The sequence below is a fragment of the Lemur catta genome, chromosome 3 (genome assembly GCF_020740605.2).
Source record: "Lemur catta isolate mLemCat1 chromosome 3, mLemCat1.pri, whole genome shotgun sequence".
NCBI classification, from domain to species: domain Eukaryota; kingdom Metazoa; phylum Chordata; class Mammalia; order Primates; family Lemuridae; genus Lemur; species Lemur catta.
Genome location: NC_059130.1, coordinates 31,283,887 through 31,306,726, shown reverse-complemented (window position 1 = coordinate 31,306,726; position 22,840 = coordinate 31,283,887). Strand labels below are relative to the sequence as shown.

Below are 22,840 nucleotides of genomic sequence, written 5' to 3'. Positions count from 1 at the left end.
AAATTTGAATATTATAAAGGTACTTTGAAATAATTATTGTGGAAGGCTTGTCTGGAAGAATTCATATGAGTGTATTAGGTCTAAGACAGGCCACATGAACACTCAGCTCAAAGAGGAAAGAGGCCAGAAACCTGGGGAGGAACGACTGAGTCTGAGGTCAGAAATTACTGGCAGAAGATCAACAACAGACAACCATTCCAGGGAGCCAGAACTTGAGGGTACATTCAGGAGCATGCAGCCATCAATACATGCAGGCTCTGCACTGTATATTGGGGGAAAACAGTGATTAGTACAGCAGAGGAGGGAGTGGGAGACAAAGGGAGACAGGAAACAAGGTCAGGAAGGAAGGATGATGGTCAGGATTTACATACTATCTTCTCCTTTGAAAGATGGTTGGAGCCCTTGGGCAAATTATCAACTTATAACAATAAACTCACATTCAAACTGAAATCGACTGCCAAAGGCCTGTACTTCCCTGGAAAAACCACATAAGTACACCTGGAGCAGCACCTGTAAGTTCTTCAGCTCCTCCTTGCTAAAGTCTCCCTGGGACCATGATCTCAGAAAGCAGATGGTTCCCACGATGTCATCCCAGGAGTGAGTCTGTAGCTCACCCACCCAGCCTGGGCCCAGGATGTGCACCCAACTGTGGTTTGCAAAGGAGGAGATCTGGAGCATGTGGAAGGAGAGGGCTTCTTCTGCTGCTGGATGATGGGATCCTAGAGCTTGGGGAGCTGAGAGAGAGGGGAATGGCAAGTGGAGAGAGTGTAAAGGGATGGCAGATGAGATGCCACAGGAAGAAGAGGAGCCCACAGAGGAGAGGAAGGATAAAGATAATTACATGTATTCCAGTACTGCTTTTCCCCTGGGCCAAATTCCTCTCCCCAAAATCAGAAACAGAAACTGAGACTGTAGACAAGAATTCAGGTCCTGGAAGTAGCTTGGAAGGCATATGCCAGGGGCATCCTAGAGCAGCACTGCTCCCTTTCTCAGGTCCTTCCCAGAGCTTCCCTTCCACCTTCCTGTGCCCGACTCTAGATATCCTCCCACCTGAGCTCTTCCTACCTGCTGTGCTCTCCCCAGGGCAGCAAAGTTCTCTGAAGAGGAGCAGGAGCTGAAGCAGTAGTAGGTGCATCACTGGAGCTCTGTCAGGGGAACTGTGCCCAGGCAGGACACCTTCCCTTGGAACACAGACATCAGCACCCTTCTTGCACTGTCATCTCAATTCCTTTTCCACACACAGACAAACCTCTCCCTCTGCCCACGTCTCTACAGGAGAAGCCCCACTGCCTCCCTTTGTCACAGCCTCCCACACGGTCTCTCACTTCCCCTCCATCTCTCCCACTGTCTGGCTTCCCGGTTTTCTCCCTGCTCTTGTCTACATCTGCCCAACCTCCTCTACTGAAGTAACTGCTGGAAAAGGAGTCCTGGCTTAGAACAAAGTCTCTGTTATGACTAAAATATATAGTAGCTTTTGGCCTTGCAGAAATCAAATACACTTGGGTTGTAAATGTTCTCACCTGTTTGAAGTGATGGAAGTGAGTACAGTCTCTTTGTTTCTGCCTCTCTGTGCTCTTCCCCTCTACCTGTCTGCCACCTGGCTTCCTTTCTCCCTCTTCTTGTTCTTTCTGTTTTGCTCTACTGACTCATCATTTTTGCCTCCCTGTCTACATTTGCCCTTCTCACATGCCCTGCCTGTTCTTCCTGTCCCTTCAGTCTCTCCTCTGTTTCATTACTCTGCTCTTCTCAAATCTCATTATCAGAAGACACTAGGTGTCCTGAATGCGGATTTCAAGCTATACTACAAGGCTATAGTAACCAAAACGGCATGGTAACGACACAAAAACTGAGACATAGAACAATCGATCAGAACAGAGAACCAAGATATAAAATCATCCTCATATTGTCATCTGATCTTTGACAAAGTAGGTAAAAACACACACCTCAAAAAGAATCCTTAGTCAATAAATTGTGCTGGGAATTTGGATAGCCACATGTTGAAGACTAAAAGAGAGCCGTCGCCTCTCACCACTCACCACAAAAATTAATTCATGATGGATAAAACAGTTAAACCTAAGGCATGGTACTATAAGAATTCTAGAGGAAAATGTTGGAAAAACTCTTGCAGATAATGGCCTAGGCAAAGAATTTATGAAGAAGACCCAAAAGGCAATGACATCAACAACAAAAATTAATATTATAAATGAGATCTGATTAAATTAAAAAGCTTCTGCACAGCCTAGGAAAGAATATGGAGAGCAAATACACAACCTACAGAATCAGAGATAATATTTTCATGCTATGCATCCAAAAAGGGCTAATAATTAGAATCTACAAAGAACTCAAGCAAATCAGTATGAAAAGATCAAATAACCCCATTAAAAAGTATTCAAAAGGCATGAACAGAGAGCCTTTTCAAAAGAAGATAGACCAATGGCAAATAAACATATGGAAAAATGCTCAATGTCTTGAATCATCAGGGAAATGCAAATCAAAACCATGAGGAGATATCACCTAAATCCAGTGAGAATGACTTTTATTAAAAAGTCCCAAAACAACAGATGCCGGCATGGATGTGGAGAGAAAGGAACATTTATATGCTGTTGGTGGGACTGCAAACTAGTACAACCTCTATGGAAAGTAGTATGATAGAGATACCTCCAAGAGCTAAAAGTATACTTGCCATTTGATCCAGCAATGCCATTATTGGGTATTTACAAAAAGGGGGAAAAAGTCATTTTATCCAAAACCACCTGTACCCAATGTTTATAGCAACACAATTCACAGTCACAAAGATGTGGAATCAACCCAAGTGTCCATGAATACATGAGTGAATTAATAAAATATACTATATGTATACCATGGAGTACAACTCAGTCATAAATAATACTGAAGCAATACCTTTTATAACAACCTGGATGCAATGGGAGACCATTCTACTAAGTGAAGCAGGGCAAAAATAGAAAAACAGACATCACATATACTCACTATTGAATTGGAATTAATTGATCAACACTCATGTATGTGCACAGATGGAAGTAAAACACAATGGAAATCAAGCAGGAGAGAGAGGGAGGAGGAGATGGGTAAATTCACAATTAATGGATATAATACACACCATCTGGGTAAAGGGCACCCATATAAATCTGACTCAAATGGTACAAAAGCAGCTCATGTAACTAAAATGTTGGAACCCTCGTAATATTGTGAATTTAGAAAAATCAAAACCCCAAAGGACAAGAGCTACTGAACAGAAGGTCACATACCAGTAGCAAAAGTCATTTGTCCCTCAGTAATTGCTATGGTATAAGATAAATTTGCCTGGATTATAAATGGCAGAATTTAAGATATCTAATTCTGGGATTTGGGTCTATAGTTTTATACTACACATGGCATCTAAAATGCTTCATGTAAGGCATGTAAAATGCCTTTGTGTAAGTGACTATCAACACACACATATACACACTCAAAAATATACACACACATTCTCACACAACAGATTAGAATGTAGGCTTAGGATCATCAGGCAAGGAGAGTGAGAAAAGAAAGAGGAGACATTGAGAACATTAGGAAGGGGCAATGACAGAGGGCAAGAGAAGACAGGGCATCGGGGGGAATGGAGGCTGACTGCATGGATAAACCAAACATTCCCTCTAGGATAAAGCAGACTACAAGCTAAGCAATTGTATAATTTCACCTTCTTATCTTATATATGTGGGAATAGAGGCTAAAGAAGGTAAAATGACTGTTCAGAATCACATGGTGGCTTTTCCAAGGTGGTCTGAAGGAAGCTGAAGACATAGAAAGAAGGTGGAAGTCAGGGAAGTAAGACAAAGTCTAGAAGTAAGGGCCAGGGTGGGGCAAGAGAGGCACGGTATAAGGCTGAGGGTTATGGGAGGCACATTTTTTCTCTGAAATGCAATTTGCATAAGAAAGAGATTTGTCAGTTGGAAAAGAGGAAGTCACTACAAGGTACTGAGAAAAAGGGTTTGCTGCAATCAGATATCAAACACAAGCTCTGCTAGTCAGAATTTCCATCTCCCACTGAAATGCTGCTTCTGCCATTTCAACTGTTCTCTTCCTAGGTGGTGACAGTGAAAACAGTAAGAGTCACTCTGGCAGCTCCCAGCACTGGTGCAGGGGTCTTGGATAAAAGCAGGCTGCACTCACCCAGGTGCACTTGGACATGAAGAGTCTGAGCCCTGCTATCTCCAGCCCTCTTCTGCCTTTATGGGTGTTGGGGCTGGAGCCTGAGTCCCTGGGGCAGTCAAATATGTCAGCCTTTATGTGTTCTTCAGACTGTAGGTTCTTGATCACTGGGTCTTTTCCATTTCCATTCTCTCTCACTCCCTCCTGCTTCTCCCTTTCTCTTCACAGTCTTGTTCTTCTACTCTTCACAGCCTTCGAGGGACCAACCTCTTTCTGTGTCATTCCAGATCTCATCCTTTGCCAACAGAACCTGGGCACACAATCAAGGTTCAGGCTGGTTGGATGATTTGCGGATTCATGACTGGGACAGTGACTCAGGCACTGCCATATTCCTGAAGCCCTGGTCCAAGGGCAACATCAGTGATGAGGAGGTTGCTGAGCTGGAGGAGCTATTCCAAGTCTACTTTTTTCTATTTACTCAAAAAAATACAGGAGTATGCCAGTGAATTCCAGCTGGAATGTGAGTCCAGTCCTCTGAACTGCAAAGACTCCCAAGGACTTTTTTCTCTCTCTCTTTGCAAGCTGCTAATCTCTCTGATCCTTCTCCCCTCCTTTCTGCTTTACCCAACTGCATGCACACACTCTTCTAGAGCAATCTCTCACTGACTCCACACTGCATTCCAGATTCTGGCTGTCTCTGACTCTTCTCTGAGATATTAGGGCTCTCCCTTGGTAACCAACTCTTGGTGTGTCTTATGTGGACCTTGCTCCTCAAGGGCCCTTACTCCTACCCTGTGCCTGAGTGACCTACAGTACGGCTTTCTCCTCTGATCTGTCTGTTTAGTGCTCTCCTCCCTATGTCTACCCTTGCTGTGGTCCTGTGGCTCACGCTGAATTGTGCTCTCTAGATTGCATCACACTCTGCCTCCCACCCCCACCAACTACTACCATACCCCCCAATTCATGATGTGCCCAGCTTTCCCAAAGCCCTTGTTTCTGAAAATCTCCATGTACTGTAATTGGTGTTTGGCTCATCATTTCACATCCAAGAATTTTATCCACACCTAAATATAAAATACTAGGTCCTTTTCTCATGGCTTCTTTTCTTATTAAGGTGGAATAACTTATTCTCTGTTTGCCTCCTACCTAGACCTGTTTCAGATCCAGGGCATAGCAGGCTGTGAGCTACATGCTGGAGGTTCCATAGTAAGCTTCTTGAGGGGAGCTTTAGGAGGATTGGATTTCCTGAGCTTCGAGAATGATACATGTGTGCCTGCCCCAGAAGGTGGCATCAGGTCATGGATATTCTGTGCAGTAATCATGCAATATAAAATTGCCATCTATATTGTGAAGAAGCTCCTCTTAGAAATCTGCCCCCAATATCTCTTGAGCGTCCTCTATTCAGGGAAGGCAGAGTTGCAAAGGCAAGGTTAGTCCTGCTGTCCATTTCACTTCCCACTGCCTTCTCTAAGCTCAAGAGTAGGATAGGGGTTTAATCAAAAAGTTATTCAGATCCCAAAGCAGTGGACACCTTCACTGTCCAAGTTTGGCTTCTGAGTCCCTGAGGTCTGAATTTGAGTCATGATACAACACTCTAGCTGCCCCTTCTTGCCCCAGTGAAGACCGAGGCCTGGCTGTCCAGTGGCCCCAGTCCCAGGCCTTGCCGTCTGCTGCTGGTGTGTCACATCTCAGGATTCTACCCAAAGCTCGTGTGGGTGAGGTGGATACGGGGTGAGCAGGAGCAGCCGGGCACTCAGCACAGTGACCTCCTGCCCGATGCTGACTGGACATGCTATCTCTGAGCAACCCTGGATGTGGCAGCTGGGGAGGTGACTGGCCTGTCTTGTCGGGTGAAGCACAGTAGTCTAGAGGGCCAGGACATCATCCTCCACTGAGGTGAGAAAGAGCTGGGGCCCAGGCTGGACATGGGAGGAGATGGTCCTCAGGCAGAGAGGCAGGCACTGGGGAAGGATGGGGCTTGACAGATGAAAGAGGGAGAGGGATAGATTGATTCATTTGTGGGACTCCAGTCCCAACAGGAATAAAAATAGAGGAGCCAAGTTATAGAAGAGATAAGAATGAAGGACTCACAGATTATGTGAGTTGGAGCTAGAGGGATCAAAAGATAGATGGATGGCCTCAGGAATGTGAGAGAGGGAGTTGCAGATGACCATATTGGGAGCAGCTGAATGGAGGTGCTGACACTCAGGTGGGCAAAGGATGCCCAGGGGATTGAGTGGGTGGGATTTGAAGTGACATCCTTTTGTCCTCTCTCAATTGCCAGGATACCCCATCTCCATTGGTTTGATCTTTTTGGCAATAGTAGTGCCCTCCTTGAACCTTTTGGTGTGCCTTGCATTATGGTATAAGAGGCGCCGGTGAGTTGTTTTTTGTTTGTTTGTTTTTAATCTTTCCTTTCTGATGCCCTCCCACTCTTTTCCGTACATTGATCCATTTCATTGCCTTATCCTCAATCCTTCCAGCAAACTCTTTCCCCCCAACTCCCATCTCCTTTATGTGGAAATATATTTTTTAATCCTGTTAAAATACACATAAGAAAATTTACCCTCTTTGCATTTTTAAGTGTACAGTTCAGTAGAGTTAAGTGTATTCACATTGTTATGCCAGCAGTCTCCAGAACTCTTTTATCCCTCAAAACAGGAACTCTTTTCCTATGAAACAGAAATTCCCCATTTGCCCCTCATGCCTCCCCCGGCCCTGGCTAAGATCATTCTACTTTCTGTTTCTGTGAATATGACTACTCTGGGTACCTCATATAAGTGGAATCACACTGTAACTGTCTTTTTGTGACTGGCTGAATTCACTTAGCATGAGGCCCTCAAGGTTCATCCATGTTGTAGCATGTGACAGGGTTTCCTTCCTTTTAAGTCCAGAATAATATTCTATTGTAGGTAAGTGACACATTTAGTCCATCCATTCATCCGTCTATGGACAGTTGACTTACTCCCAACTCTAAATATTGTGAATCATGTTGCTATGAACATCACTGTACAAATAAATACCTCTTATATAGAGCTCTTTGTTTGTGTGGTTTTAACAGATCATATCGAAATATTCCTTGAGCTCTCATCATATCTCCTCTCCCATTTGGAATAAACACCAAGAAGCCTAGAATCCCAAGATGTCAACCCAGGTGTCATTCTCATCATAGTTCATCAAATTATAATCAAATTTTATCAAAATGGAGTGCTCATAGATTCTAAGATAAGTTGCAAATTAAACACCAGCAGAAAAATTATTTAAAACTGTGAATTTATTATAAGACTGTATCAATAGCATGATCTATGTCTTATATATTAAAATGTAAGAAAGAATGTCTCAAAATAAATGAAATATGGTAGTTGTACTTAACGGTGAACTTGGAAGTTACTTGAGGGCAGTGATTCCTGTTTGTGGATCCCTGCCAAGAGCCCTTACCTGCAAATACATTTTCTCCATAAAAATTATCTGAGTTGTTGAGTGTCAATTCATGGTCTTCCTTGAGAGTCACCTCCTTCCTTCTTTCTTTCTGTTGATATTCTAGATCTTCTTCTTCTTACTAAAATTTTTTCTACTTAGGCAAAAAATATAATGCTTTTCTGGTTTCTGCTCTGAACTGCTCTGGAGAAAAACACCATTGTCCTTACTACAACTACAGTCTAACTTCAAACAGTCATTGGAATGAGCTCCTGCTTCTCAGTTTTTCAGGGAGATTGAGTGAGAGGCAGGGTGGGTGAGGAGTTATAGTTCAGAGGGGTTGTGACATATTTAAGGAAAAGGATTAAGAGGGCTGTTCCTGCCTTCAGGGTCCTTGTTTGATATCTGTGCTGTATCATTCAGTTATATTTCTGATTTACATTTACCTTTATTCGTTGTTTTATTCTATACTTTTCTAAAAGAGTCCTTCTTTAAAAATCTAAATTCATTTTGAATAAAATAGTAGGGGGAAGGGGGATTTTGAGGATATATTCTCTTAGAACTTAGGAATGGAGGCCAGGGGAAGCTTAGTTTTGGGGAAGCCAGGGTTACTAGATGCAATTCTCTGATCTGTAAATTTTAGAACAATATGGTCTTTAGAGTTTAAGAAGTGTAGCAAATGGGTGAAATCACAGCTTCCCCCCCCCTTTCTATTAACACTACTGCTTACTTCTCAGGAATACAATCAACTGGACCCCATCTTATAGAGTAAGCATGCTATTGCTGTGTGCTTGTGAACCATGCAGTGTGGAACATAGGAATGTGAACTATGAACTAGCTGCAGCAATAGCACCAGGAAGTTTGCTAGAAAAACAAATTACTACCACCCCCCAACCTACTGAATCAGAAAATATGGAAATGGGAACCGCTGATCTGTTTTAACAAGGCTTCCAGGTGATTCTTATTTCTATTCAAGTTTGAGAACGCTTGTTCTAATGATTTCTCAACCTCTGCACTATTGACATTTTGGGCCAGGTAATTCTGGTTGAGGAAGGCTGTTCTGTGCACTGTAGAAGGTTTAGCAGTATCCCTGGCCTCTACCCATTAGATGCCAATAGTATCTCCTCAGTTGTGACATCAAATATATCTTCAGACATTGCTAAATGTTCCCTAGGAGCACAAATTGACCCAGATGAGAAACAAGATCTAAGATAATAATCATAATTTCATCCCCTTGTTTAGCCAGAATAATTGACTCATAGAGTATATCTGATCTAATTTGGCCTGATCCAAGTGAAGTCTAAGATTTATGTTTGGTAGTTGAGGAAAGAGGAGTTCTCACTTTGTCTGGCTGGTATGATGTGTGCAAAGTCCAAAACTGCTATAGAATTTTGTTCAATAAGTAAAGCTGGACCAAGAATGAAGCTCACAAATAAGAAAACGGATCAAACAGCAAATGACAAGATGACAGGGCCAAAGCTTGAATCAACTATACCTGAAATTTGAACAACCTCTGGATATTTTAGTTACATGAAAGTAATGACTTCACTTTTCCTTTTAAACCAATTGAGTTTGAATTTTGTGATATCACTTCAAAGTTGCTTTAAAATTCTGATATTGATGTGATCAATGTTATCTTGCACAAGCTTTTCCATATTTTTCTTATGTCTTTCCTCTGTTTTCTTTCTCCTCTTATTCTTTATCTTCCCAAATTATCATCCCCCAATGGTGGTTTTTTTGAACTTACGATTTTCCTCTAAGTGTTCTTACCTTAAGAAACCTTAATTTACTCATGACTTTATGACCTCTCCATGAATGACTTTCAGAAGTAGATCTTCAAACACAAAATGCAAGGATTTCCAAATTATCTTTGTGTGAGACTGCATGTGCATGTGTACATGTTTGTGTGATTTTTGCCAATATATAAACGTACAGTAGTTTGCCGTTTTCCACAGTGGATATGTTCCAACACCCCCATGGGTGCCTGAAACCACAGATAGTACCAAACACAATTGCTGTCAGTTGGATCACATTTCTGTTCATGTCTTCCATCCACAAATTTAATACCTTTTCCATCTTAACTAAGCAGTGATTATCAGCAGTAAAAATAACTTTTGCAGTTTGAGGTCCAACAGCAAAACAAGCATGAATTTCTTTCGTCTTCACAGTTTCATCAATAAAAGATGCATTCTTACTGAAGATCTTAGTAACCTAAGCATACATTTTTTTCCTTTCCTCATTAGTAAAGAATTTTCACCTTTTCACATAATGGAAGCACTTTACAGCTTCTCTTTGGCATATTCAAATTTCCAGCATCATTATTCTTGTGCTTTGGTGCCACTATTAAGCAAAATAAGGGTTACTTGAACACAAGCCCTGCCATATTGCAATAGTCACTCTGTTAACTGAGCCACCTACTAAGTGACTTGAAACCAAGGGTAACAAACGACTCCTTTTCAACGTTTTAATTAGTAATTTTATATGTAAAAAGGTAGAGAAAACCGTATAAAAAACCCTTATGCTCATGAGACAACTTTGAATACTGAATCCACTCATGATTGAAATAAATTTCAGATAATCATATTTAATCCATAAATATTTCAACATGTATTTCTAAAATATAAAGTTTATTTTTTATATACAACCACAATTACATTATCATATGTATAAATTAAAGATTTCTTAATATCATCAAATATCTAATCAGTATTCAAAGTTTTCCCAACTGTCTCATAAATTATTTTTTACACTTCATTTATTAAATTAAAATAGAAATAAGGCCCATGCATTAAAACTAGTTGAAATATCTCATAAATCTCTATTAATCTATAGATATCTTCTCTCATTTTTATCCTAGAATTTGCTTTTTAAGAAATTGCATCATTCATCTTGTCTAATTGTGCATAGTCTGGATTTGCTGATCACATAGTTATGCCACTATCCTCTCAGATATTATGCTATTTTACGTGACCTTTATCCTCTTTATTTATATTGCTATATTCATGATGTGATCAGATTGAAATTTTATTATACTGTGTATATCTCACAAGGGGTATATGACATTTGGTGATCTCCATTCATGACCTAGGTCAATAGGTCTCAACACTTCTATGCATTTTACACATGTAAAAGGTATTCAGGATTGCACAATAATATGAATGTACTGAATGGCACAGAACTGTGTACCTCAAAATGGCAAAAATGGTAAATCTTATGAATGTATATTTTACTAGAATGAAAAAAATGACTTTTTGCATAAAATGTATATAAAATATATCTCTAGATAGGCAGCTAGATACTTATGTTTTAGAAGAAAAAATTAATGTTATTAAAATATTTATAAACACATAAAACATTGATTACATGTCCACAATAATAACACCTTTGTTTTTAAATTTTTTCCAAACATTTAGAGAGAAAGGTGTCTTTAAACCTCCTTTTCTTTACATTTTTACAATTCTCTTTAATATCTGACTTAATAGAAAAGAGCTACATTTTTATATCTGCTTTGACATTCAGTCTGATGCAATATCACATTTCATATAGTCTCTGAGGAACAATGAACACTCGTGAGAAGAAGAAAATGAAAAAGTTAAATAAGATCTAAGCATTGGCCAGGCGCGGTGGCTCACGCCTGTAATCCTAGCACTCTGGGAGGCCGAGGCAGGTGGATCGCTCAAGGGCAGGAGTTGGAGACCGGCCTGAGCAAGAGCAAGACCCCGTCTCTACTAAAAATAGAAACAAATTATATGGACAGCTAAAAATATATATAGAAATATTAGCCACGCATCATGGTGGTGCATGCCTGTAGTCCCAGCTACTCAGGAGGCTGAGACAGAAGGATTACTGGAGCCCAGGAGTTTGAGGTTGCTGTGAACTAGGCTGATGCCACAGCTCTCCAGCCTGGGCAAAAGAGTGAGACTCTGTCTCAAAAAAAAAAAAAAAGATCTAAGCCTTGTTATAGAAATTATTTTTAACTGTGTGCCCTCTGACAGGGCAGCAGGGACCTCAAAGTGTCCTTGGGCTATATCTTATAAATAAATGACCTAGGGGTAAAAAAAGTCCTATACATTCTTCATTTATTTGTTACCAAAAAGATATATTCTCCTCAAGAACTCCCTCATTACCCTGAGGTAATCAAAGAATAAAAATACTTCCTATTTTTCATTTATTTTTGAGTTTTCAAGACAATGAATGGTTTATATGGCATCCTTCACAGGTGACTAATAAATGTTTTTGCATAAGTGAATTTCATAAATTTCAACTTATTTGAAATGCTTGCTCTATCATAGTAATTGTGTTCACTGGAGTTCAAATTGTCCCATCTGTGACTGAGAAATCCTTTTCAAGTCAGCTGTCCTTGAATTCTTTCAATATGTCTCCATTATTGAAGACTCCATTACTTTTTTACGTGCAGCTATTGTTCATGGCTCTTGCAGAAACTTCCTGCCCCACATTAGAAATTAGCCAATTCTCCAAGGATTTTTGGTCCCTTCTAGTGGGAAAACATGATGTGGAAACCATAATTTAGGTTAGTCCTGGTTTCTAAGCATTCTAAGAAGGCAAACCTAAAAAAATAGCTTGTGGTTTTATTAAGGATAAATACCACCATGAGCTCATACTTACACTTTCAGTTTAAGTTCAGAATCAAGAGTTTTTATTCATCTATCTCAGTTCTTCTCTATTCCCCCACCTAGAAAATCCTGGTTCCTAATGGATCAATGTAAATAGCTATTCACCTAATTCTACAGTATACGCATGACAATCTTAGAATAAAAATATAAACTCTAGGTCAGAAAGATGGCAGAATAGGAGGTAACCCAATGATATCCCCCCACAACAACACAAATTGTGCACCCATCTCCAGACAAAAGTTTCTCTGTGGGAGCCTCAGGAATCACAGAGGAAGTGATAAAACCTTAGTTGAGCCAAAGTCCTAGGAATACAGTTTTGAGACTACAGATGAGAACCAGGTTAGCGGACTGACCAATGATGTTTCTGGTCTCAAACCAGAGAAACAGACCCATTACCCAAAAACCTTGACTACAGCCCAGTTTGGCCTTGAGGCTGGAAGCAAAACCATCTGCCAAGGGGTCCACAAGGAATCGTGAACTCGTGACTCAGCAGAAAGGCTTGTCTGTGCACCAACACTGATCTTGGCAGGGGATCTCAAAGGTACCCTGAAACTTGTTTCCAGCCTCCCTCAGCTGAGGTCCCAGCTTATTATTTCTTGCACAAGGACCCAGAGGGAAACTTCCCCACATCTTACAGCCTAGGAAACACCCAATCTTCTGAAGCTCTTTGATGGGCCCACAAGTCTTTGTCCCACACCAGATCCTGAGTGGATGCAGTCTCAGCTCCAGCCTCTCTCATTGCAGTTGAGGAGGGAGCTCTCCTGTTCATAGGGGCAGGAACTACTGGGATTGTGCATCTACTTGCGCTACCAGGTAGGGCCCCTCGCATCCATACTACAGTGGATCCTGAGGGGGCACAGTCTCAGCTCTAGACTTTCTCAGTGCAGTCAAGGAACTCCCCTGCCCATATAGCAAACTGCTTGGAAGCATACATGTCTGGGTCACTAGAGTGAACCTATCAACTTCTGTCCCATAGAGGGTGCTAAGGGGACACAGAATCCACAACCAGCCCCTCTCAATGCAGTTGGGTAATGGTCCCAATACTGCAGAGATCTGCCAGGAAATATGAAGTAGTCTGTGTCAATGGGACAGGCTTCTAGTCTTAGATCCCTGTCAGCTTTCTCACACAGCGTGGGTACCCTCCTTAGGTCTTCCCCAGGCCCAGCCAGCCTGGGTCTCCATGACAACCTTGCAGCTCTCACAAGACTCATAGCAAACCAGAGCTTAGGGTTCCCTCTAGTGCTGAAATGGCCACAGCAGTCATGGACCCTAACAGCATTCACTCTGGTTAAATTTCAGACAGGACAAATGAAGAAAAATAGGCCAGACTATAAAGAATAAATACCTAACTTCAATGCACAGACATTAATGTACTCCACAACCATTAAAAATAATTAGGGAATTATGATCTCACCAAAAGGACAAAACAAGACACAAATTATGGACCCTAAAGTGATGGAGATATATGCTCTCTCAAAGAATTCCAAATACCTGTGTTAAACAAGCTCGGTAAACAAACAAACAACAACAAAAAAAAAAACACACAGAAACAATTCAGAAATTTATGAGAGAACTTCAAGAAAGATTGAAATAATTTCAAAGTCACACAAAAATCCTAGAGATAAAAATACAGTGAATGAAATAAAAAATACAATAAAGAGCATCAACAGTAGATTTTATCAAACAGAAGAAAGAATCAGTGAATTCAAAGGTACACTATTTGAAAATACAGAGCCAAAGGAGAAAAAGAATAAAAAGGAACAAAGAAAGTTTACAAGACCTATGGAATAATATCAAAAGAGTAAATATTATGGTCATTGGAGTTCAAGAAGGGGCAGAGAAAGACAAACAGGTAGAAAATCTATTGAAAGATAACATCTTAAAACACTCCAAACTGAAGACAGACATAAATATCCAAGTAAAGGAAGGTCAAAAGTCATGAATCAGATTCATGCCAAATAAAACTATCCCAAGACATACCTTTTAACTCTCAAAGGTTAAAACAAAGGATTCTGAGAACAGCAACAGAAAAGAAGCAAATAATATATAAGGGAATTTTGAAATGACAGGCAACAGATATTTTATTCAAACAGAAACCTAGAAATCTGCATTATTTGCAAACTCCCCTCTCCTTAGGTGCCATAGTCACCATGTCATTTGTTTCCATACTATCCATATATTATGGAAATCTGTATTTTCCTCTCTGACTCCAAAGACACATAATCCTTCTTTCATCATGTGTGACATAGATCATGGCTACTATCCCTACCTGTACATTACAGTCCACATCTCTCCATATCTATGCAGCTCTCTGCCTCAGAGTTGCTACATGAAATGAGAACCTGAGCATGTCAGTGTCATGCTTAAAATATTTCAATTACGTTCATGAAAAAAATAATCCCAACTCTTCCCTTTTTTTGCATCTATGTACATATTACATCTTATTTTTTTATTTAAGAATATTATGGGGGTACAAATATTTTCGTTACATATAATGCCTAAGCCTTGTGCAAGCCAGAGCGACAAGTGTGCCCTTCCCCCACAAAGTGTGCTTCATATCCATTTTTTGTGAGTTTTCCCACCCCTCCCCCCACCTGACCAACATCCAGTGAATATTACTACCACATGAGCACCTTAGTGTTGATCAGTTAGTATTAATTTAGTGGTGAGTACATGTGGTACTTGTTTTTCCATTCTTATGATACCTCATTTAAAAGGATGGGCTCAAGCTCTAGCCAGGATAATATAAGAGGTGCTAGTTCACTACTGTTCTTTGTAGTTAAGTAGTATTCTACAATATACATATACCACATTTTATTAATCCACTCATGTATGATAGGCACTTGGGTTGTTTCCACATCTTTGAATGGTGAATTGTGCTGCTAAAACATTTGAGTGCAGATGTCTTTATTATAGAATATCCCTTTTTTCTTTTGGTAGATACCTAGTAGTGGGATTGCTGGATCAAATGGTATTTTTATTTCTAGCTCTTTGAGGTATATCCAAATTACTTTCCACAGGGATTGTACTAGTTTACAGTTCCACCAGCAGTGTAACAGTGTTCCAATCTCTCCACATCCATGCCAGCATTTGTTGCTTGGAGACTTTCTGATAAAGGCCATTCTCACTGGAGTTAGATGATATCTCATTGTGGTTTTGATTTGTATTTCCCTAATCATTAGAAAAGTTGAGTGCCTTTTTATATATTTGCTTATTCTGTCTTCTTTTGAAAAGTTTCTGTTCTTATCTTTTGTGTATTTTTTGATGGGGTTATTTCATATTTTCTTGTTAATTTTCTTAAGTTCTATATAGGTTCTTATCAGCCCTTTGTCAGATGTGTAGCATGCAAAAACTTTCTCCCATTCTGTAGGTTGCGTATTCTCTCTAATGATAGTTTCCTTGGCTATACAGAGCTTTTTAATTTGATTGGGTCCCATTTATTTATTTTTGTTGCTTCTGTGATTTCTTTGGGGGTCTTCTTCATAAGTTCTTTGCTTAGGCCAAAGTCTATAAGAGTTTTCCCAACATTTTCTTCTAGAATTCTTAAGGTTTCATGCCTTGGGTTTAAGTCTGTCATCCATCAGTGCGTTGCTTTTTGTGAGAGGTGAGAAGTAGGGATCCAGTTTCCATCTTCTGCATGTGGTTATCTACTTTTCCCAGCATCATTTATTGAATAGAGAATCTTTTCCCCACTGTATATTTTTGTCTACTTTGTCAGAGATTAGATGACAATATGAGGATGGTTTTATGCCTGGGTTTTCAGTCCTGTTCCAAAGGTCTGTATCTCTGTTCTTGTACCATTACGATGTTGTTTTGGTTATTATAGCTGTGTAGTAAACCTTGAAGTCTGGTACATTCATGCCTCCCAATTTGTTCTTTTTGCTTAAGATTGCTTTGACTATACAAGGTCTTCTCTGGTTCCATAAGAAGCATAGAATTATTTTTTCTGGATCTGTAAAGGATAATGATGGTATTTTGATAGGGATTGCATTGATTCTGTAGATCACATTAGGTAGTGTGGACATCTTAGCAATATTGATTCTACCAATCCATGAGCATGGTAAGATTTTCCATTGTCATCTTCTACAATTTCTTTTCTCAGTGTTTTGTAGTTCTCCGTATATAGGTCTCTCAACCCCTTCATTAAGTGTATTCCTAAATATTTAATTTTTTTTTTGATGCTATTGTGAATGGTGTTGCATCTTAGATTTGATTTTCAGCTTGACTGTTATCGGCGTATATGAATGTCACTGATTTGTGTGCATTGATTTTGTATCATGAGGCTTTACTGAATTCTTTTATCAATTCCATGAGTCTCTTGGTTGAATCCTTGGGATTTTCTAGATATATCATCCTCATTTGGACACCTTTAATTCCTCTCTATTTTCTGATTGCTCTGGCACAGACTTCCAGCATTATGTTGAATGTAAGTGCAGATAGTTAGCAACTTTTTCTGGATCCAGTTCTAAGCAGGAATGCTTTCAATTTTTCTCCATTCAGTATGATATTTGCTGTGGGTTCATTGTATATGGCTTTAATAATTTTGAGGTATATTTCATCTATACTTATTTTGTTAAGAGTTTTTATCATAAAAGTTTGATTTTGTCAAATGCTTTTTCTGCATCTATTGAGAGAATCATATGGTCTTTGTTCTTGCTTTTATTAATGTGGTGAATCCCATTTATAGATTTGCATATGTTGAACCATCCTTGCATCTCTGGGATAAAGCCCATGTGCTCATGACGTATTATTATTTTTGATGTGGTGTTGGATTCAATTTGCTAAGATTTTATTTAGGATATTTGCATTTATTTTAATGAGGGATATTAGTCTGTAGTTTTCGTTTTTTGTTGTATCCTTTCCTGGCTTTGGTATCAAGGTGACAGTGGCTTTGTAGAATGAGTTTGGGAGGATACCACCCTTCTCAATGTTGTGAAATAATTTCTACTGTATAGGTATGAGTTCTTCTTTGTAAGTTGGGTAAAATTCAGGTGTGAATTAAATTGTTCTGGGTCTTTTGTTGTTGTTGGAAGATTTGTATTGCTTCTTCAATTCCTGTGCTTGATATTAGCCTGTTCAGAAATTCTATTTCTTCCTGTTTGAGCCTACAGAGGTTGTGTGTTTCTTAGAATTTGTCCATTTCTTCCACATTTTGCAGTTTTTTGGCATATAGATTTTTATAGTATTTAAAGATAATGTTTTGTATTTCTGTGTTGTCTCTAGTGACCTCTCATTTTTCATTTGTACTTGAGCTTATTGGAGTCCTTTCCTTTCTAGTTCTTGTCAATCTAGCAAGAGGGCTGTCAATTTTGTTTATTTTTTAGGAAGACCAACTCTTAGTTTTATTAATCTTCTGTATAGTTCTTTTATTCTTGATTTCATTTAGTTCTGCTCTGATTTCAGTTATTTCTTTTCTTCTGGTAGGTTTAGGATTGATTTGCTCTTCCTTTTCCATTACCTTAAAGTGGATTATTACTGTGTTAATTTGTGAACTTTCTGTCTTTTTGATGTGAGCATTTAATGCTGTAGAGGATATTAGAAAAGGCATAAAGGACTGGGTAAAGGACATGTGAAAAAGGTAGGTATATCACAGTCCTGCAAACAGGACTTGGGATATGATTGTTATCAGCCGCCCACACACAGTAGGCTTTGGAATGTATGGAAGTGTGACTGGTGTTAGGTGCCTGCACTTTTCTTTATGGTCTTAGGGATCAACAAGGAAATAACAAGATAATTATAAGTTTAATGTATATCACTAAATATACTTGTTTACAACAATATGCTTACCATATAACACCAAAGATTTTCTCTATTTCTTCCTTACTGTAAACACATATACGTTTCCCTACAATAAATATGGATATTTGGAGAGGTTCGAGAGTTTTTTAAAAGGAAAAGTGTCTGTCTTCCTCCTTCAGCCTCAGATTGTGGTCTGGAGCACTCTTCGTTGCACCATGACACTGGTAGAGACACTGGATGATCTTTACATTTGGTGACCCTGATGTCATTTGGCCAACTCACATGTGGAGAAGTTTTGATGGACTAACAGGGAATCCCTGTAAGGGACAGTCACAACTCTATAAGAGGATGGGACTGAAGCATGTAATACTACAGAGGAATTTTATCATTTAATTGTGAGCTATGGGTCACTAACTCACCAAAAACAGAAATTATACTGTACAACTTTACATCTATTAAAAGCAACTCAATGTACAATGGAACCAAAGGCATTACAGCAATTATTATTATTGGTTCATCAACATTATCCTTGCTTTCCAGATGCTGGTACTCTTAACCTCGAGCTCTGAGAACAGGCAGGATGAGTTTTAAAGAAACAAATTAAACAGGGTCTTATGACTAATGTTACAATACTAACAACCTGGAGCTTAGTATGTAATGCTGTTTATCCATTATATATAATAGAACATAATGATCCAGATTGCCCCCTTTTAGCTAAAGTGGAGGGGGTGCCTCATGAACAAGCAGGGAAGCCTATTGGTAAACCTGAGTCTTCAATGGCTTTTGATTCTGATGAGTCAGATGAAAAGGAATTGCCATTTCCACTGCCATTAAAAAGGCAGGAAAAAACCCAGCCATCTGCCCCTATGGCTTATCCTCTTCGGCCGCCTCTTGTCCCATTATCAGGAGGTACTTATCATGAACCACCTCCTTGGACTTCACCACCACCTAAAGTATCTTCAGAAACTAATTGGGGCCATGACCCTTCTTGATTGAGGGTTGTCTAAAAGAAGGGTTAAAATCAGGAGACCCTGAAGCCTTTATGGCTGCGTTCCCTGTTGTGGTAAGAAATAATAGGAAACAACATGAAACTCTCCCTTTTACTGTGTTTAAGGAGCTAATAAAGAGTAGCTGTGAAAATGGCCCTCAATCTCCATTTATCACCGGTATTGTTTAGGCATTGGGAAATAGTTATGAAATCACTCATTTGGACTGGAAAACCTTAGCTCGTGTTCTAGTTTCATCAGCAGAATGTGTGCTATGGCTTATGGAATATAATTACTTGGCTATTCAACAATCCTCACAAAATTTAGGTCATGAAATACTGATTAATATGGAAATGTTTCAAGGCAGTGGTGTCTATATGCCAGTTCAAGCTCAAGCTCAGGCTGATGCTAAACTATTTGTTCAGTGTTCAGCCTTAGCCATTCAAGCATGGAAACATATCCCTATTAGTCAAACACAGGGATAATTTGTTATTATAAGACAAGGCGCTACTAAACCTTACATTGATTTTATCAATAGACTGCAAATAGAAGTGGATACCCAAGTGCCTAACTAGGATTCTGCTAAGCTTCTCATCCTACAATTAGATTATGAAAATGCTAATAAGGGTTGTCAAACAGCATTAGCTCCCATCCATACCTCCTCCTCAGATGCAACAGCATTTATTAAGGCCTGTCAACACGTGGGCACTACTGCTCATTTAGCTCAAACCTTTGCCACTGTGATGTAAGGAGATGCTTTCTATAATTGTGGAAAATGTCGCCATTTAGCAAAAAATTGTAAACAATCATGGAACAATAACAAGAGTAATAATATGGGTAAAGAAAAACAGTGTTCTAAAACCTGCCCGAAGTGTGGAAAGAGCAAACATGAGGCTAATCAGTGCCAATCTATATTTGATGAAGATGGTAATCCTACCAGGGAAACTTGAAGGGGGTACTGGCCAGTCAGGTACTGGAAAAATGTCTGGGGGGCATTGGCCAGTCAGGTCTCTCAAGCCCTGGCCAACAAAATACCATTGCAGACCTCTCTGCCACAACAACCAGTAGTACAGTGTTGGACTTCTCAATAATGGAGAAGATAGTTCTTAAGGAAGAAGATAAGGTGTACCTTATCACCACAAGAATCTTTGAGCTGCTACCTAAAGGATTTTTCAGGCCGTTATTAGGGAGATCTAGTTGGACTTTAAAAAGAGTACAAGTTTAACCCACAATAATTGACTCCAATTATTGTGGAGAAATCAAAGTAACGATAAAAGCTGTAGGCCTTCATGTTTTACCAGCAGGAACACAAATAGCTCAACTCCTTTTAATTCTTGATTTACATGGAAATGCTCAAAATAAACAAAGAAGCAATGAAGGATTCAATCATTACGGTTCTACTGCCTTTTGGTCAACTCCAGTAACTATGTAGAGGGCTCAATTAATAGTCACTATTAAAGGAAAACAATTTCATGGAATTATAGACACAGGAGCAGACAAATCTATTATAGCTTCTCAATATTGGCCTATTGAATGGCTTATGATCTATGCCCCTGTTATGGTTCAAGGTGTCAGGGTTATCAAATCCCCAATTTAAGTACCTTTCATCTTATATGTGAAGGGCCGGTAAACAGGCCAATATCCAACCTTTTGCTACGAATATTCCCTTCTCCTTATGGGAAAGAGATTTACTTCAACAGTGGGGACACAACTTTCTATTTCCCCTTTATAGGAGGAGCCACTGCTTTAATTCATCCTTTAAAGCTACAATGGAAAACAAATAAACTGGTATCAGTTAAGCAGTGGCCCATTAAAGCTGAAAAACTTCTACATCTCAGGGAACTCATTCAAGAACAGTTAACAGCCAATCATATAGAAGAATCTAATACACCTTGGAATACTCCTATCTTTGTTATACATAAAAAATCTGGAAAATGGAAATTATTGCATGATCTTAGAGCTACTAATGCTATTATGAAACCTATGGGCCCTTTACAACCTGGACTGCCCTCCCCAGTTATGATCCCAGAAAATTGGCTATTAATAGACATAGATCTTAAAGGCTGTTTCTTTAATATTAATCTACATCCTGATGATAAAGAAAAATTTGCCTTTACGGAACCAGTAATCATTCATCAAGAATCAGTAGCCAGATATCAGTGGAAAATTCTGCCTCAGGGAATGATGCATAGCCCCACCATCTGTCAATATTCTGTTCATAAGGCCCTACAGTCTGTTCGACAGATGTTTTCAAATACAAAAATATTCCATTATATGGATGATATCTTATTTGCTGCAGCTACCACACAGAAAGATGGACAAGCCTATAAGAAAGTAACCCAAGTTACTTGAGAACAAGGGTTACATATTACACCAGAAAAGGTGCAAACTTTTACTCCATGGAAATATTTAGGTTATATTGTAACACACAGAAGTATTCACCCACAATTTACAAAAATAAATATTCCTCAACCTCTTACTTTAAACTCTTTACAACAGCTACTGGGACAAATAAATTGGGTACATCTCATCCTGGGTATTACTACAGGGGAATTAACGCATTTATTTAATATTTTAAAAGGTAACAAAGGTTTAAATTCCCCTCGCGCTCTCTCTCTCAACAAGAATTACAGGAATTATCATTAGTGGAGGAAAAATTAAAAGGTTGTTTCTTATCTAGATTTAACCCACCTTATCCCATTGGTCTTTCCCTCTTTAATACCAAACATAGCCCATCTGGCATGTTAGGGCAGTTTACAACAGAGTTAACACTGTTTAGAGTGGATATTTTTAGACCACACTTATAAAAGAACTTTTAATAAAGTCGCAGACAGATTAGTTCATATTATACAAAAAGGAAGAACATGCTGCATTCAGTTTTCAGGATATGACCCAGTGCACATATATATTCCTTTAGATCAACAAAATTTAGACACTCTGTTAACTCAAGACTTAAGATGGCAATGTGCTCTTTCAGATTATCTTGGACATTTACTAATCAATTATCCTTCATCCAAATTATTACAATTTTTTCAAGCTATTTCTATCACCTTGCCTAGTATTTTACAATCTACCCCATCACAGGTGCTAAGACCATCTTCACAGATGGCTCTGGCAAAACAGGAAAAGTAACCATAGCTTGGAAAGATGCCAAATGGAATTACTTACATAAGAAATGTTTCCAATCCACTCAACAAGCTGAAACCGGAGTATTAATACTAGCATTAAATACCTTCCCTAACATCCCTATCAGTATTATTAGTGATTCTCAGTATGGTGTTCATACTCTACAAAACCTTGATACCTCCTTTATCAAGGACATATCTAAGAAAAATTTATTGCATTTTTTTATTTATTTACATATCCTATTTTCTAAAAGATGTCATCCACCTTTTATTACAGATATTAGGTCACATGCTTCCTTACCTGGGCCACTTACAGATGGCAATAATTTTGTATACATTATTGTATCTAATCAATTATGTCTCCTTGCCCAAGATACTACAGCCTTTCACCAGGCATGCTTAGATCATAACTTCTTTCATTAAAATGCTAAGGCATTGAAAAAACTTTATCTTTTTACTGTAGCTCAAGCAAAACTGATTGTTAAAACTTGTCCTGATTGTCAACAATTCTCTTTGTCCCCTATAACAATGGGCCCTGAAACAAACCCACGAGGACAGTTGCCAAATGATATTTGGCAAACTGATATTACACAATTACCTTATTTTGGACATCTCAAATATATATATGTTACTGTTGATACACATTCAGGCTTCAATCATGCCATGCTCTTGTCTCAGGAAACTAGCTGTCATGCTATCCCACATTTATTGGAAACACAGTTTTAGGATTACCCAAAATTATCAAAATGGAAAATGGCCCTTGCTATTTATTGAAAAAATATAATTCTAC

General features: G+C 39.0%; 1 pseudogene; it reads left to right on the top strand.

Moving 5' to 3' along the window:
- The first annotated feature begins 775 nt into the window (after window positions 1–775).
- Window positions 776–6,044, top strand: LOC123634798 (annotated as a pseudogene).
- Window positions 6,045–22,840: the final 16,796 nt, after the last annotated feature.